General features: G+C 36.2%; 1 protein-coding gene across 5 annotated transcripts in view; it reads right to left on the bottom strand.

Moving 5' to 3' along the window:
* The window catches only part of LOC121732851 (RNA pseudouridylate synthase domain-containing protein 2-like), a 396,327-nt gene that overhangs the window by 256,313 nt on the left and 125,544 nt on the right, over positions 1-14,470 (bottom strand). For 2 of the 5 annotated variants that reach the window (XM_042122882.1, XM_042122891.1), the window contains exon 1: positions 11,643-11,738. The exons of the other annotated variants lie outside the window; for them this stretch is intronic. The gene's annotated coding sequence lies outside the window, so the exon portion shown is untranslated. Of the gene's footprint in view, positions 1-11,642; positions 11,739-14,470 lie in introns of those variants that run through there. 5 annotated transcript variants of the gene reach the window in all.

The raw sequence follows: 14,470 nt of genomic DNA, 5'->3' as shown, positions 1-14,470 counted from the left end.
AAGCACCGCCATGAGATCTTAGCGCTGCACGGCCCAGTAATCATACACCTCGAGGGTGTGCTGGGCCGTGTCCTCCGCAGCGCCGCACTCATGGCAAATGACGGACCTACTTTATTAGGTCTCATTATGTTCACAACCCCTATTATGTAAAACTACATCCCACCTCTACAAGTGAGTATCTGCTCGATAGTTAGGTAAAACGAAACACTCAAGTACCATTTGTTCACAAAAAATGCTAGCGGGAAACGATCCTCATACTATCAAGGTGTACAATTACATCGTAACCAAGCGTATGCGTAACTCGAATATGTAGGAAATTTCTATAAACTACAGAAATCCGACCACTTCAGTCCCCGAACTTCTTTGATCCGAGAATCGCTCCGACTACACGCAAAAACCAATTTTAACGCAAACATTTTATTAGGGACCCTCAGAAATAAACGTCGAAACAATAATTCCCCAAAGTCGCCTTAATAATAACATAATTTGGCCGTTCCGAGTAAAACTCTAGTCGAATTCGTCTCCACTCTCGGCGGACTTTTCAAATTGATTGTTAAAATTTTAACAATATTATTGTTGTAACCGAAGCAGGCTTCATTATAAATTTTGTAATTGTTCGTGATTATTAAGCAAGGCCGTTATACTAGTCACTGAATATTTAATATTAAATCGTCAAACGTGTTTATTCCTTAAAAGGGTTGCCCCGGCCGGTGGTCGCGTCGGTGTAAAAATTTAATAATGGTTTAATTAAACACAATTAATGATGTTCCAATTTAAATTACAATGGAATTAATTAGGAGTTAAATGACATTCATTGATTTTTATAATATAAGATCCATAAATAACCAAAATCCATCACAGTACCTCACATATTGTAATAAACACAATTTTACTTCTTTTCGACAGTCACCAAAGAAATTATGATTTTCTTTTAAACAGTGAGTAATATCAAACTCCACCGAAGCTTTTCAAATTCAATTCAATTTTCAGTGGATATTTTATAGACATTTTAAACTCGACTGAAGCCATTATTGTAGATAATGAGTATCATGTTGATCGAAGCAACTGTTACCTTACAAAAACGTTCATTACCTTGCCGAGCTACAGCTAGATATTCGTTACAAGTGACTGACAGTACCTGAAAACAAACAACTCAAAATTAGTTTGAAATTTAGATCCATACTATTACTTACTAATATTATAAAATATGGGAAAGTGTCTGTCTGTCTGTTACCTCTTCACGCTCAAACCGCTGAACCGATTTTGCTGAAATAATTTGAGTCCCGGGAAAGGGCATAGGATACTTTTTTTAAGGAAAAATTAACGGTTCCCGCGCTATAAACGAATTTTGACTCAATGGACTTGCGGGCGTTATCTAGTACATAATAAAATAAAAATTAAATTAAGAAATTTAAAAAAAACCCCGCCAAACAACTTTAAAAAGTAATGAAATAATATTTACTGCCTGTAAGTTCAAATAATTCCTAACTTGTGTAAAGTAATATTTTAGTCCATAATTGTTGTCACGGTGTGTCGGGGGACCGCCAAGTAAGCTACAACCTAGAACCGCCAAGTCGCTGATTATCTCCATTCGGTTCGCTGTGAATTAGTGTGAACTGATCCTTAAACTATAATGTTATGTGAAATCAAACATCTACAATAGCGGTCCCCCGACACACCTTGAGAACAATTATGGACTAAAATATTACTTTACACAAGTTAGGAATTATTTGAACTTAAAGGCAGTAAATATTATTTCATTACTTTTTAAAGTTGTTTGGCGGGGGTTTTTTTAAATTTCTTAATTTAATTTTATTTCATACTTTTTAAACTTGTGTTGGTTATAGTGCAGAATAATTCCTATATACAGAATCATATTCTCATGATTACTATATCTATCAATGTCCTTTTCGATGAGGCCGATAATATGAGCCCAAACATGAAACCTCCACTTTGGGTTCACATGAAGCTCGGTTCCTATAGAATCCAGGTGATGCTCCAGCAGCAGCATGTAAATATTTACTGTCTATCTACTTCTTACTGGTTGTCGCTATTAAAACGAGCCCAAACACGAAACCTCTGCTCTAAGTTGGCGAGGAGTTGGATATCCTATTGGATGCTGCAGCACCAGGTCAACTTTCCATTAATATTTGTATACGCATATTGTATATTCACAAATGTCACGAACTACAATGAAATATAAAACCCATCAAACGACTGCAAGTTGCTAACGGCCTTTCGTGAACCAGATAAACCCTGATTGTCCAGCACTGAGCAGGCTGATGATGATGAATTATAGCTAAGAACACTCTCGATCATGTCAGCTTTCAAACAAAAAAAACTAGATCCAAATCGGTCCACCCGTTTGGATGCTACGATGCCACAGACAGATACACACACAGACAAACAGACAGACTGACAGACAGACAGACACGTCAAACTTATAACACCCCTCTTTTTTGTCGGGGGTTAAAAAAGGATTTTACAACTCGAATTCCGACTAGATTCTACGCGCTAGCTTCAAAAGGAATCGAACAAGTCAAGCGATGATAAAAAGTCAATTGTTTCAGCCGTTCTCAAGTGTTACTGTTAGTTCAAATAGCAATCCAATTTTATATCTTTTTTACTGCGTTTTTGCAAGCATGAAGTTAAAGCATACAAACTTTGATCCCAATTAAACTCCCACCTGGATAGAAGTTAATTCTCGGTTAAATATTGTGTCATTGTAATAATTAATACGCGAATGAAAAATTTTGTAACCCTTTTTACGAAAAATGGGGAAACGTAGGTGCATGAAATTTTGCACAGTTATAGTTTATATGGTGAAGGAGTGCATCGAACTAATATTATTTTGAAATTATGCTTTTATCATACATTTTTTTAACAAATAAAACATTACACACACTACAACATACACACATGAGAAATGACAGATTTTTGAGTGACAAGCCTATACATACGAATTATACTCTTTTGTTTATGGTTGAAGTCTGTTGACTACAAGTAGACAAATTGAAAATGGATTATAGTTTTTTTTTATTGAATCTAATTAGACAATGCTTAAACACGGTCAGTCTAAGATCAGCTAAGTCCCAGAGACAAGAGTTGAAAAAAAAATGATAGTCAATATTTTTTACAATATATAGCCGTATAGCTGTAGTCCTACTGTCATTGAAACTAAGGTCGAATTTCGACCATTGGGCGATCTCTAGTTGTAATAATTCTTCTTATTTATACAAGAAAATGCATAATATTTTGATGCAGGGCTAACCTTAACTTGGATAGGCATAAGTGGGTTTTAAAAAATCCATGCCATCTTAGGAGCACACATCCAAAACTGTTGTGTCTGTTCCTTTGATCCACGAGTCAATCAGACTTTATATATTTAGATACATTTGGTGCAATATGTAACTGCCTACGTAAGCCAGCGTAATCAATGTGAATATTCCATGCGAGCTACAAGTTAGCGGGCGAAGTTGTCGGGTACATAACTGGGGGCCCTTGTGACCGGAGTCATCAACGGATCTGGGACAGGCAGCGTATGTCCAATTGATTCGGTTTTCAACGATGCTGTCCCACGTTCGGAGTTATTTTGCCTTTGACAGGACCCTTATGTCGAAGAGTTAACGACCAATCTCGTCCGTGGTAGAATTTTGGGCATGTGCTGAAATCTCCAACCGACAAACTTCCAGTGATGACCTTAAAGCAATATTGGCTATACAAAGGACTTTAAGATAAATTATTTTACTGAGATAACACCGACAAAACATAATATTATAGCGATATGTTATCGCAGACATAGGTACAATCGGCAATAGTAATATTATATTTTCCATACAAAATCTGCAATAACCATAGCGCACTATTTGACAATCAACGTTAGTATGCCTAAAACAAATAGAACTGAATAATAAATATGGCGATCGTTAGGAAGAATAGAATAAAAACAAAATGGCGTATTCCGCCATGCTCGAATTACGTTGACACGGCTCCCGTCTCCCACCGCTGCCCCCAAATGATGGATCACCGCTATATTCGTGTAATTTGAAACGTTTTGATAGACAAAAATGAAACTGCTAGAGATACATCTTTTATCAGCCTATTTTTATGTGATTCGAAACGTTTTGATCGTCAAAATGATACCAATATACAACTTTAACTTTTTAGCTTTACGTTTTTTTTTTCAAGAGGTACTTTCTATTATTATACATCATGTTTCATCGAATCACCGCCAACAGAATTGATTTTACAATAATTAAGTACCATGTTTTGTTTTTATTCGACTAAATAAAATTGTATTTTTAGTAAACTATGTAATTTTACATCATCTGTGATCATTTCAATCGTCTATCACATCTTTTCCCAAAGTGGGCGATAACGCCCCCTTGTGGGCGCTGAAGGTCTGAAACTGGTCTGAAGGTGGTGTGGGACCCAGAAAAAAAATGGGGGCGTTGTGTAGAGGCTTGAGATTTATTTCATTGAAACAATGGGGACGCTAAATATAATTAGCATTGTCTACACTGTGCCTTTTTCTGTTCGTCAAGGGCATGCATTATAGCGCAGTCAACAGCGAACGTTAGGCATGTTCTCGACGCATGCTCTCTGACCGTATCCAAAAAAACAAAAATGACAATGTTGGCGTTGCGTTCGTTGACGGTCCTCCTGGGAAACCTCTGGTCTATCACAATGGTTTTGTTTTAATAAAATACTTCTAAATACAACTTACAATTAACAACATCGAAACGATTATTATTTTAGGTCTCTCAAGCTCAATAAAAGCCTAAACAATAATTGCTAGCGCGAGCAACATTAGGCACCATTTCGTTTATTTCAATGATCATTTAGCCAATATCGCCGGTACAAATTGAAACAGCTACACGTTATTATCTAATGCATATTCATGTTAACCGAACACGTTGTACGATGGAACTAATATTACTTCTGTAAGTGTAACAGCAGTTGTTTATATTTCAATTGTATTGCTAGTTTCTAGAGGCTTTATTTGACTTCTTACTTTAAAAACTAAGGATCTGCTGTAGGTAAAAGGGAAATACGGTATCATTTCGAGATCGTATAAACGATCTCGAAATGATACCGTATTTCCCGTACCGTACCGTACCGTATTTACCGTATTTTGAGCATCAAAATAATTTGATGCTCAAAATATCGTCGTGCTTTTTTTTCTCTTTCGTAAATTCAAATATATATAATGCAAGATGAACGAGATATTATTTTATACAGTGATAATAATTTAGGGTGTGTGGGTGTGCCTTATATAGAGTTCACTGTGAAAGTAGCAGCGCTGAAAGAGCAACAGTTTTTTAGCTTTTGCATGGGAAAACTCATAACGTTGGTACGATAGCCCATACAAATCACAAAAAAACCTTTTTAGCGCTGCACTTTTACAGTCTACTTTATATAAGGGACACATGTCACATACACAGTACACACCCTAAAGTCATGTCATTTAGTTTTGTTACACCCCGTATAATTCAAAATACCACTATGCAATCCCAGAAGAGCAGTGGTGCACGTAACACATATATAGATTCTTATGAGAATAGTCTCTTTTTGTGTCCTGCTATATGCCGGGGTACGGCAGGGCGATCTGCTTTCACCATCAGTATGCCATAGATTCTTATGAGAATAGTCTCTTTTTGTGTCCTGCTATATGCCGGGGTACGGCAGGGCGATCTGCTTTCACCATCAGTATGCCATAGATTCTTATGAGAATAGTCTCTTTTTGTGTCCTGCTATATGCCGGGGTACGGCAGGGCGATCTGCTTTCACCATCAGTATGCCATAGATTCTTATTCAATCGAGAAATAAATTCACGTCTTCGTTGAGTTATTAATCATTTATCGAAACTCGGAGAGAACAAAGATTTATATTTTACTAGATGTCCCGCGCGGCTTCGCCCGCGTAAATTAGAAATTTTACAGAATCCGTAGGTACATTTTCCCATAAAAAATATTTCCCCCGTTTTTCCCACATTTTCCTGAGTTTCTTCTGTCGTATTAGTCTTAGAGTAATAATATAATATAACCTTCTCGATAAATGATGAGTCTTACTCGATAAATGATCTATCTAACACTGAGATAAGTTTTTAAATCGGACCTGTAGTTTCTGAGATTGACGCGTTCAAGCAAACATACTCTTCAGGTTTATAATATTAGGTAGATATAGATTTTTTTTAATTATCGCTTGACAAACTCGAGTCTCGATCTAAAAGACTATGATATGGTAGTGATGATGATGATGATGATGATGAAGAATGTAATTTGCATAGTAGCATATGCTTTCTGTTCTTAAAACAACGCCGAAACTCCCAAACTTGTATCTATAAAGAATCAGGAATTCTCTCAGCACCTTCCGAACCACAGTATACCAGGTATATCTCGGTGCAAAATCTTACTTGTTGGTAGCATATGCTTAGAATACTTCTCACGAAACCTAAGTCACCATATGTTTCCCTATAAGTTTTGAGGAGTTCCCTCGATTACTTATGGATCCTTCATCAGATCATCACTTTTCTGAATATAATACCAAATTGGGATGATATCCTATATACCAAAAGAAAAATTTTGAAAATCGGTTAACCAACGGCGGAGTAATCGTTGAATATAAGAAAACGAACATAACACCTCCCCCATTTTGAAAGTCGGTTAAAATTGTAGCCTATGTGTTATTTATTTAATATTTTAATCAGCACATGAATTGAATAACAAATTTTTTTTCAAATTAATCGTAGCACCATCTGTCAGGACAAACTAAAATTGAAATAGAATAATATTGAATGCGATGATAGCGCCGTCCGCCGGATCTAATGTAAAACATTCCAAAATCAACAACTCCTTATAAATAAGAAATTAATTGAAAAAACATTTTCCAGTAGACCAAACTGTAAATCTAAACCATTCTCGAATCTCCACGAACACACACAAAAAATTTCATCAAAATTGGCCAAGATAAGATAAATCCGTTCAGCCGTTCTCGAGTTTTAGCGAGACTAACAGCAATTGATTTTTATATATATAGATTTATCTTTCGATTTCTATATAGTCTTATTAAAAAAATAATCGGACAGAGTAAGAACTTAAGTTAGCTAAAATAAAAAAATAATCGGACAGAGTAACAACTGAAGTTAGCTAAAATTGTGTTTATTTATGTACTATGTATTTTGAGACTATGCAATTTTGTCGCGTTCGCGATTCACTTTCACTTTTGTTGAGTTTCAGAACGCGATATTAGGTCCTCCAACGCGCACGCGAATTTGAACTTTATGCAGCGGTAATAAATTACAAATTGACTCTCCATTTTATTTAGAAAACGTTTGTATGGGAAATAGAAAAATGCTGTTTTGAGGATTTTCCCGGCAATTATTCGAATTTTTCTCACCTTTTAAACCTTCCCTAGACCTCCACGAATAATTCAAGACCAAGATAAGATAAATCCGTTCAGCCGTTCTCGAGTTTTAGCGAGACTAACGAACAGCAATTGATTTTTATATATATAGATTGCAAGGAAAGTTTAAAATAATCTGTCACGTTCAAATAATGTCACCGAAGAGAATAAGAGTTTTAAAACGTGTTGGAAATAAATTTGTATTATATGAAAAGTACCCGAGTGGAAACTTTCCTCACCTTCGTCACTCGGCCTTGAAGAATCGGAGACAGTTTACAGTTCAGGTTTAAAATACTATTGTAGAAAGTAGTAAGTAGAGTCATAACTCATAAATATAGTCGATAAACTCGTTTTTAGGGTTCCGTACCCAAAGGGTGAAAACGGTACCCTATTCATGAGACTTCGATGTCTGTCTGTCTCCAGGCTGTAACTTAATAACCGCTATAGCTAGAGTACTGAAATTTTCACAGATTGTGTATATATCTGTTGCCGCTATAAAAAAAAATACTAAAAATAAAATAAAGTTAATATTTAAGGGGGACTCCTATAAAAAAAACACAATTTTGTCTACTTTCACTCTATACCCTTCGTGCGCGAGTCCGACTCGCACTTGGCCGATTTTTATTATTCGTAGCGACTAGCTATAAATATTATTCATACGCGGGACTCAATGTACTATCCGAGGAATTGAATCATGGGCATATGACGGATCAACGTTATTAGGCAGGGTAATATTAAACCAAGCTGACATCGTGACTCATGACTCATGAGTAACATTATGACTTGAAATAGCCCGACCAAATATCGTCGGTCCCCCATATGAATATAAATCAATTTTCTCGATAGTACATCGTAACGACATTATGGTGCGCTTATTCAGGCAACCAAAATATATTTTTTAATGAAATAAGGGGGCAAACGAGCAAACGGGTCACCTGATGGAGAGCAACTTCCTTCTCCCATGGACACTCGCAGCATCAGAAGAGCTGCAGGTACGTTGCCGACCTTTTAAGAGGGAACAGAGCAAGCGCTGTTTCGCGCCGGTTTTCTGTGAGCCCGTGGTATTTCTCCGGCCAAGCCGGCCCATTCGTGCCGAAGCATGGCTCTCCCACGTCAAAAGTCAAAATTGCTCAACTCAAGTCAATTCTCGTCAACTTTGACGTCACGACTACATCAAGCAATTTGCGGCAACAAGCAGCAATATTGCGCAATACAATATTGAGTGATATGGCCATCGAATATTTGGGCGACATGACATTGAGCGATATGAAATAAATTGCTCCATATTGCTCCACTAATTGCTCCAGATCGCTCTTTTCGTGTCGCCGAGCAATTATTGCCGTATTTATTGCCCGTGTAAGCGCTTCTTTACACCTATATAATTAAATTTTTGATCAAATGTAGGTATACAATACTCTTTGTGAGACTTTATATTAATAACATTTAGCAATATATCAAAAGGACTAATATATTATACTGACAGCTAAGTGAACAGTCAAATACTTCACAAATAGTGATCGAAATACCTCAAACGAAGATTTGTATATAATAGAAGCTCAATGTTTATTAAATAACTTGTCTGATTTTGTGTCAGAATATTAGGTTCTGCATGATCAAATAAAGTGTAAATCAGTAGACAGACTGAAATGATTGAAATATATTAATAACGTGTCTGACACACAAACGTGACGCAGACATATTAATATTGAATGTGAAAGCCTGTTCGCGTATTTCACGCACAATTCACGAATAATATCATTCAGGGGTCAATCGACACCAAGACGCGGCGGTGTGCATATTTATTATTGAATCTTATATCTTTAAACGAGCAAATTTTGTATAATATATATGATTAAAATCTCGGAATCGGCTCCAACGAATTAAATTTTCACGAAATTTAGTATATAGGGGGTTTCGGGGCGATAAATCGATCTAGCTAGGAATCATTTTTAGAAAATGTCATTTTATTCGTGTTTTATCGAATACCGAGCAAAGCTCGGTCAAATAGCTAGTAACTATAATATAATATGACGACCTCTGTGGCTCAATTGGTTAAGTGTGTGGCAGCTCAAGCCGGGGGTCGCGGGTTCGAATCCCGCCGACGGAACAAAACGTTTTCAATTTTTCCAGGTCTGGATGTGTATTAAATACGTGTAAAAAATCTTAAATATATGTATAGTATAAAAGTATTAAATATATTTCCGTTGTTTGGTACCTGTAACACAAGTCCTTCAGGTACTTAGCACGGGGCCAGACTGACGTGGAGTGACGCGTCCATAGATATTATTATTATAATAATATTATCAAGTAAAGTGTTGTTTAGTAAATAAAATATATTCTAAAATAGCCATATTAGCAGTGCCACGTCATAATATATTTGTATGCAGCGACCCTCATAGTTTTTAGCGAAAATCTTTGGAAAATTCAATAATGTTCGTATGGCGAAAGTTGAAGCAAATTATTCATAAATCATAATGATTATAAACGGCTAGCATGATTTCGGTCTACTCTTAGGTGTGGACATATTATGGAACATAATAATATTATTATTATGCGTATTTTTAAGAGAGCGCAAATACATTTACAAGATGAATAATGGGATTTAATTTTATTTATTTTTATTTTTCAGTTTATGTACACACAAAATAAAGTTAACAAACCAGCTTAAAACTAAAAATGTGTTTTGTACAAAGGTACATCTTATTCCAAAAATGGAATGTCTTCCAGAAGACCTGAGTGATAAAGGAATGCGTGATTGTAAAATATGCAAAATATAGTGTAATTTTATGATAGTAGTTCAACAACTTATTTGATCATCATTGACAAGCCAGAAACTTTTAACATTAGTTGCTTTATCTCGTATTACTAAGTTAAAAAGTTACAGTAGTTACATACGTTTACGAGTATTTCAATCACTTTCCATTACGTGACTTCGGCCCTAACCATAAAAAATATATAAAATAACAGAATAAAACTTTATTATACTTATTTTATTGGCCACAAAAGTTATAGTATTTGTAAACGCTGCCCGAGAGAGCCCAAACCGAAAATGTCGAGATACTTTCGACATAAATATCTTCGGAATGCCGAGGTAACCCCGACAATGAAATGGCCGAATGCTTTGACGAGTCATAGACAATAAATTGCGGGAATGTTCGTCGAAAATTGGGAGGCTTACCATACTTAATATATCTACAGTAGAAATAAGAAGGCATACGTAGAAATAAGTCACTTGGGGAATAGAAATATTTACGGTCGAATTACGAAACCTCCTCCTTTTCGGAAGTCAGGTGACAGGTTTCCTTTGTCAATATTTTCGGCGGTGGCTACAACAAGTCTAATGATGTAGCCCGAACTTTGATGCGAGTTGGCCGCGTACATTTGACCGCATCAAAAACTATTTTACGTTCATTCTTAGGATTCAAAGTATCTAGAGGTATATTTCAGTTAGAGCGTGAAGGCTAAACAGGTCGACAGACAGACAGACGGAAAGACACGTCAGATATACAGAGAGAAAAACTGACAGACGGCCACATTGCAAGTTTTATAATAATTATATCCTATCTACTTAAAGCTTATTTCGTTTTCGGACAACAATACCCAAGAAGATTTCCATTGCTGCGCAAAACTTTATAATGGCGTAGGCATTTTCTTAAGTGCACGCTCCTCCAACTTGGCTGGACATTTATATTCAAAACTTTAAGTAAGCAAAGGATAGGGCTGAGAAAAACAAAAGGATATCTTTTGTAGCGGATTTCTAAACTATGCTGTTGTACTTGTTTAGGAATCGAGCATAATATTATTAAGTATACCATAATTACATGCAGTTGTTTCAAATCTTTGTTTACATTTACGTACATTATTTTCCATGGGACACAAACGGCTAATTAGATTAGATGATAGGTTCATAGCTCAATTTTGAAACAAGCACATAATATCAGTTATTTTCTCATACATTCGACATTTTTCTACAGTTACTTATGTCCGAACAAACTCATTCTCAGAACTACAGAACTAAATAGTTTCATATTTTGTACAAAACAAATAATTCTCAGCGAGACGTTTTGGCAGCTGAACCAGCATTTACATCACTGAACATCCTGGCCTTATTATTCTGCATTTTATTGTTCTAGTTCACTGTTGTCAATAAACATTAAACATAGAGGTTAGGTTGTTAAAACTGCATATACTGAATGAAAGGTTGCTCGCAACCTATTGTATTGTATAGTATTACCTACCTGACGGTATAAGGTTGTTGTAGTATCGAGGTACCAGGGTACTATAACTTATGAACACGTTTCACGATACTCGTCACGGGCGGCGTGCGGCGGGCGCGGCGGTGAAGCACAGACTGGGGCGGGCGGTAGGGCGGACTGTTTACAGGACATCATTTGCACAATATCTATGATAGATAGTACACCATACTCAGGCTTGACCTCAGCACACGAGTCTTAGGGTCAGCGCAGATAGAGGAGGTAGAATAAATCACAGTATTTCCTATGTATGCGTTTAAAATGTACACGTCCCGAATCCCGAGCACCTTTGAGGACAAGGGTTTTAGCAATGCAAGCACAATAAAAACACCTTCATGTAAGTTATTTAAAATTTTGGCATGCTTTATAAAATCCTATTATTTTCTCTATATCGTGTAATTATCTGCTCAAAGGAAGCACTCTGCAAAATGGTGAAGGATGCTAGAGTGTTTTCAGATAACTAAAATAAGCGAAACAAATCTATAATATGTAAACGAGACAAACTTGTTCCTATGATGAGTTAAATTTCAAGAATACACTCAGTTATTCTACTGTATGACATTTACACTGTGTCATTTATTTGCAAACATAATATCTTCGTAATCAAATATGATTGAAATAGCATCGTGCCTTATCACTCTCGCATCGTATTGGCTCAATACCTTTGGTATTGTCAACATTTTTCAAATTAAATGTTGATATTTGATAAGGTTAAGGTGGCTTAAGTTAAGCTGTATCGTCAATATAAATGTATTTTTTCGGATAAGTCACTTGGGATATAATATTAAAGTCGAACTTAAGCTGGATTTATATACGTCCGCCCGAACGCGCGGTTTGGCGGTTACACAGCAAGATCACAAGCAAAAATATATGTAACGATTTGTCTGTCTCTACTACTGTCTTATACATACAACTGCGTGTAGTCACTAGTCGCCAAACCGCGCGGTCGGACGGACGGTTAAATTGAGCTATAGAAAAAGCTATAAAATGTTCGTAACTTCGCTCACGCATACCTACGGTTGATCGCGCTAGAACCGCAGGTACACTTTTCAGTAATAATAATAATATCTATGGACGATTCACACCACGTCAGTCTGGCCCCGTGCTAAGTACCTAAAGGACTTGTGTTACAGGTACCAGACAACGGAAATATATTTAATACTATTATACTATACATATATTTAAGATTTTTATTATATCATACACATATTTAATACACATCCAGACCCGGGAACATTGAAAATTTTGTTCCGTCGGCGGGATTCGAACCAGCGACCCCCGGCTTGAGCTACCGACGCGCTCACCACTGAGCCACAGAGGTCGTCATTCTCTCAGTAATTAAAATGTTCCTATATCCTGTTGCAGGATTAACCAACCAGTAAAATAGCTTAGCCGTGAGCAGCGATACATGGATAATGGATATATATATATATATATATATATATATATATATATATATATATATATATATATATATATATATATATATATATATATATATATATATATATATATATATATATATATATATATATATATATATACTTTGGCATTTAGGTAATATGTACACTGTACTTACTGAATTCCAAGCAGCCTTTCAAATGATTATAATATAATTTAACGTGACTTACTTAAATTCCACTTTTATAAAGGTTCAAACTTTAAAGTTTTGTGTAAAGTTTTACCCACATGATGGTATTAAATCATGACATTTAACTTTATGAAGTGGTTTTGGTCGTGAAAGTATTTCGGCGTAGGTCAGGGATCGACCCTTTGCCGTAATTTATTAGTACCGAGACACCCTCAATTATTTCAGCCCACGCCCTATAATATTTAAGTACGCAATATGTTTATGCGGGATCAACTTGGAAAATTGATACGCCAAATCTGGGTACTTAGATATCGCGTGTATTCGATAATCTTAACAGCCAACTCAGAAATTAAAGTCTCCACAGGTAAGAAATTACAGTTTTAAGTTTTAAAATTTTAAGTTGAAATTACCTCACTTCGTTCTCTGATCCATTTCATTATAAAGCGGCCCTATGGCCACCTAACTGAGCGCTTAAGAATTTGTGTTTTTGTTAAAAATATGAACAGCGTCAATGTGCAGCTCAGGAGCAGTATTTCCGTAAGGTCAAGAATTTTGACGTTCTCTATTATGCACTTTGGTATAACAAGAATTTGGAGACGCGCGTCGGGTAGCAGCAATTTGAGAAGCTCAAATTCCACAGCCGAAGATATAGTGCATAATATAGTCGCATATATTAGTGTAGGTAATTCATACATGTACGAGTCTATCTAATATTATATAAAATTCTTGTGTCACGGGGTGCGTGGTTGAACACCTCTGATCTGAAACGGCTCGACCGATTTTCGTGAATCTTAGCGAGCATATAGGGTAGGGTTGAGAATCGGACAACATCTACTTTTTATATCGATAAGTGCATTTGTTGAATAAATAATAGTAAATTATTACAATTCGAGACTGACGGCGACCATTGTTTGTGCGACGGGATAGCGATGGACGTTGCCATAGTGACATATTTAGTCACTAGAGCGAAAATCTAAATACTTTATACGGCAAAACAACGCTTGCCGGGACAGCTAGTTATTATTATAAATTCGAAAGTGTGCTTGTCTGTCTGTTACCTCTTCACGCCTAAACTGCTGAACCGATTTTGCTGAAATTTTGTACGGAGATACTTTCAGTCTCAAGAAGGGATATTGGATACTTTTTATCCCGGAAAAATGTACGGTTGCCACGCGATAAACGAATTTTGGCGCAACAAAGTGGCGGGCGTCATCTAGTAGGT

The sequence above is a fragment of the Aricia agestis genome, chromosome 1 (genome assembly GCF_905147365.1).
Source record: "Aricia agestis chromosome 1, ilAriAges1.1, whole genome shotgun sequence".
NCBI lineage: Eukaryota > Metazoa > Arthropoda > Insecta > Lepidoptera > Lycaenidae > Aricia > Aricia agestis.
The sequence above is the reverse complement of the archived record's forward strand: the minus strand, read 5'-3'. Positions and strand labels throughout refer to the sequence as shown.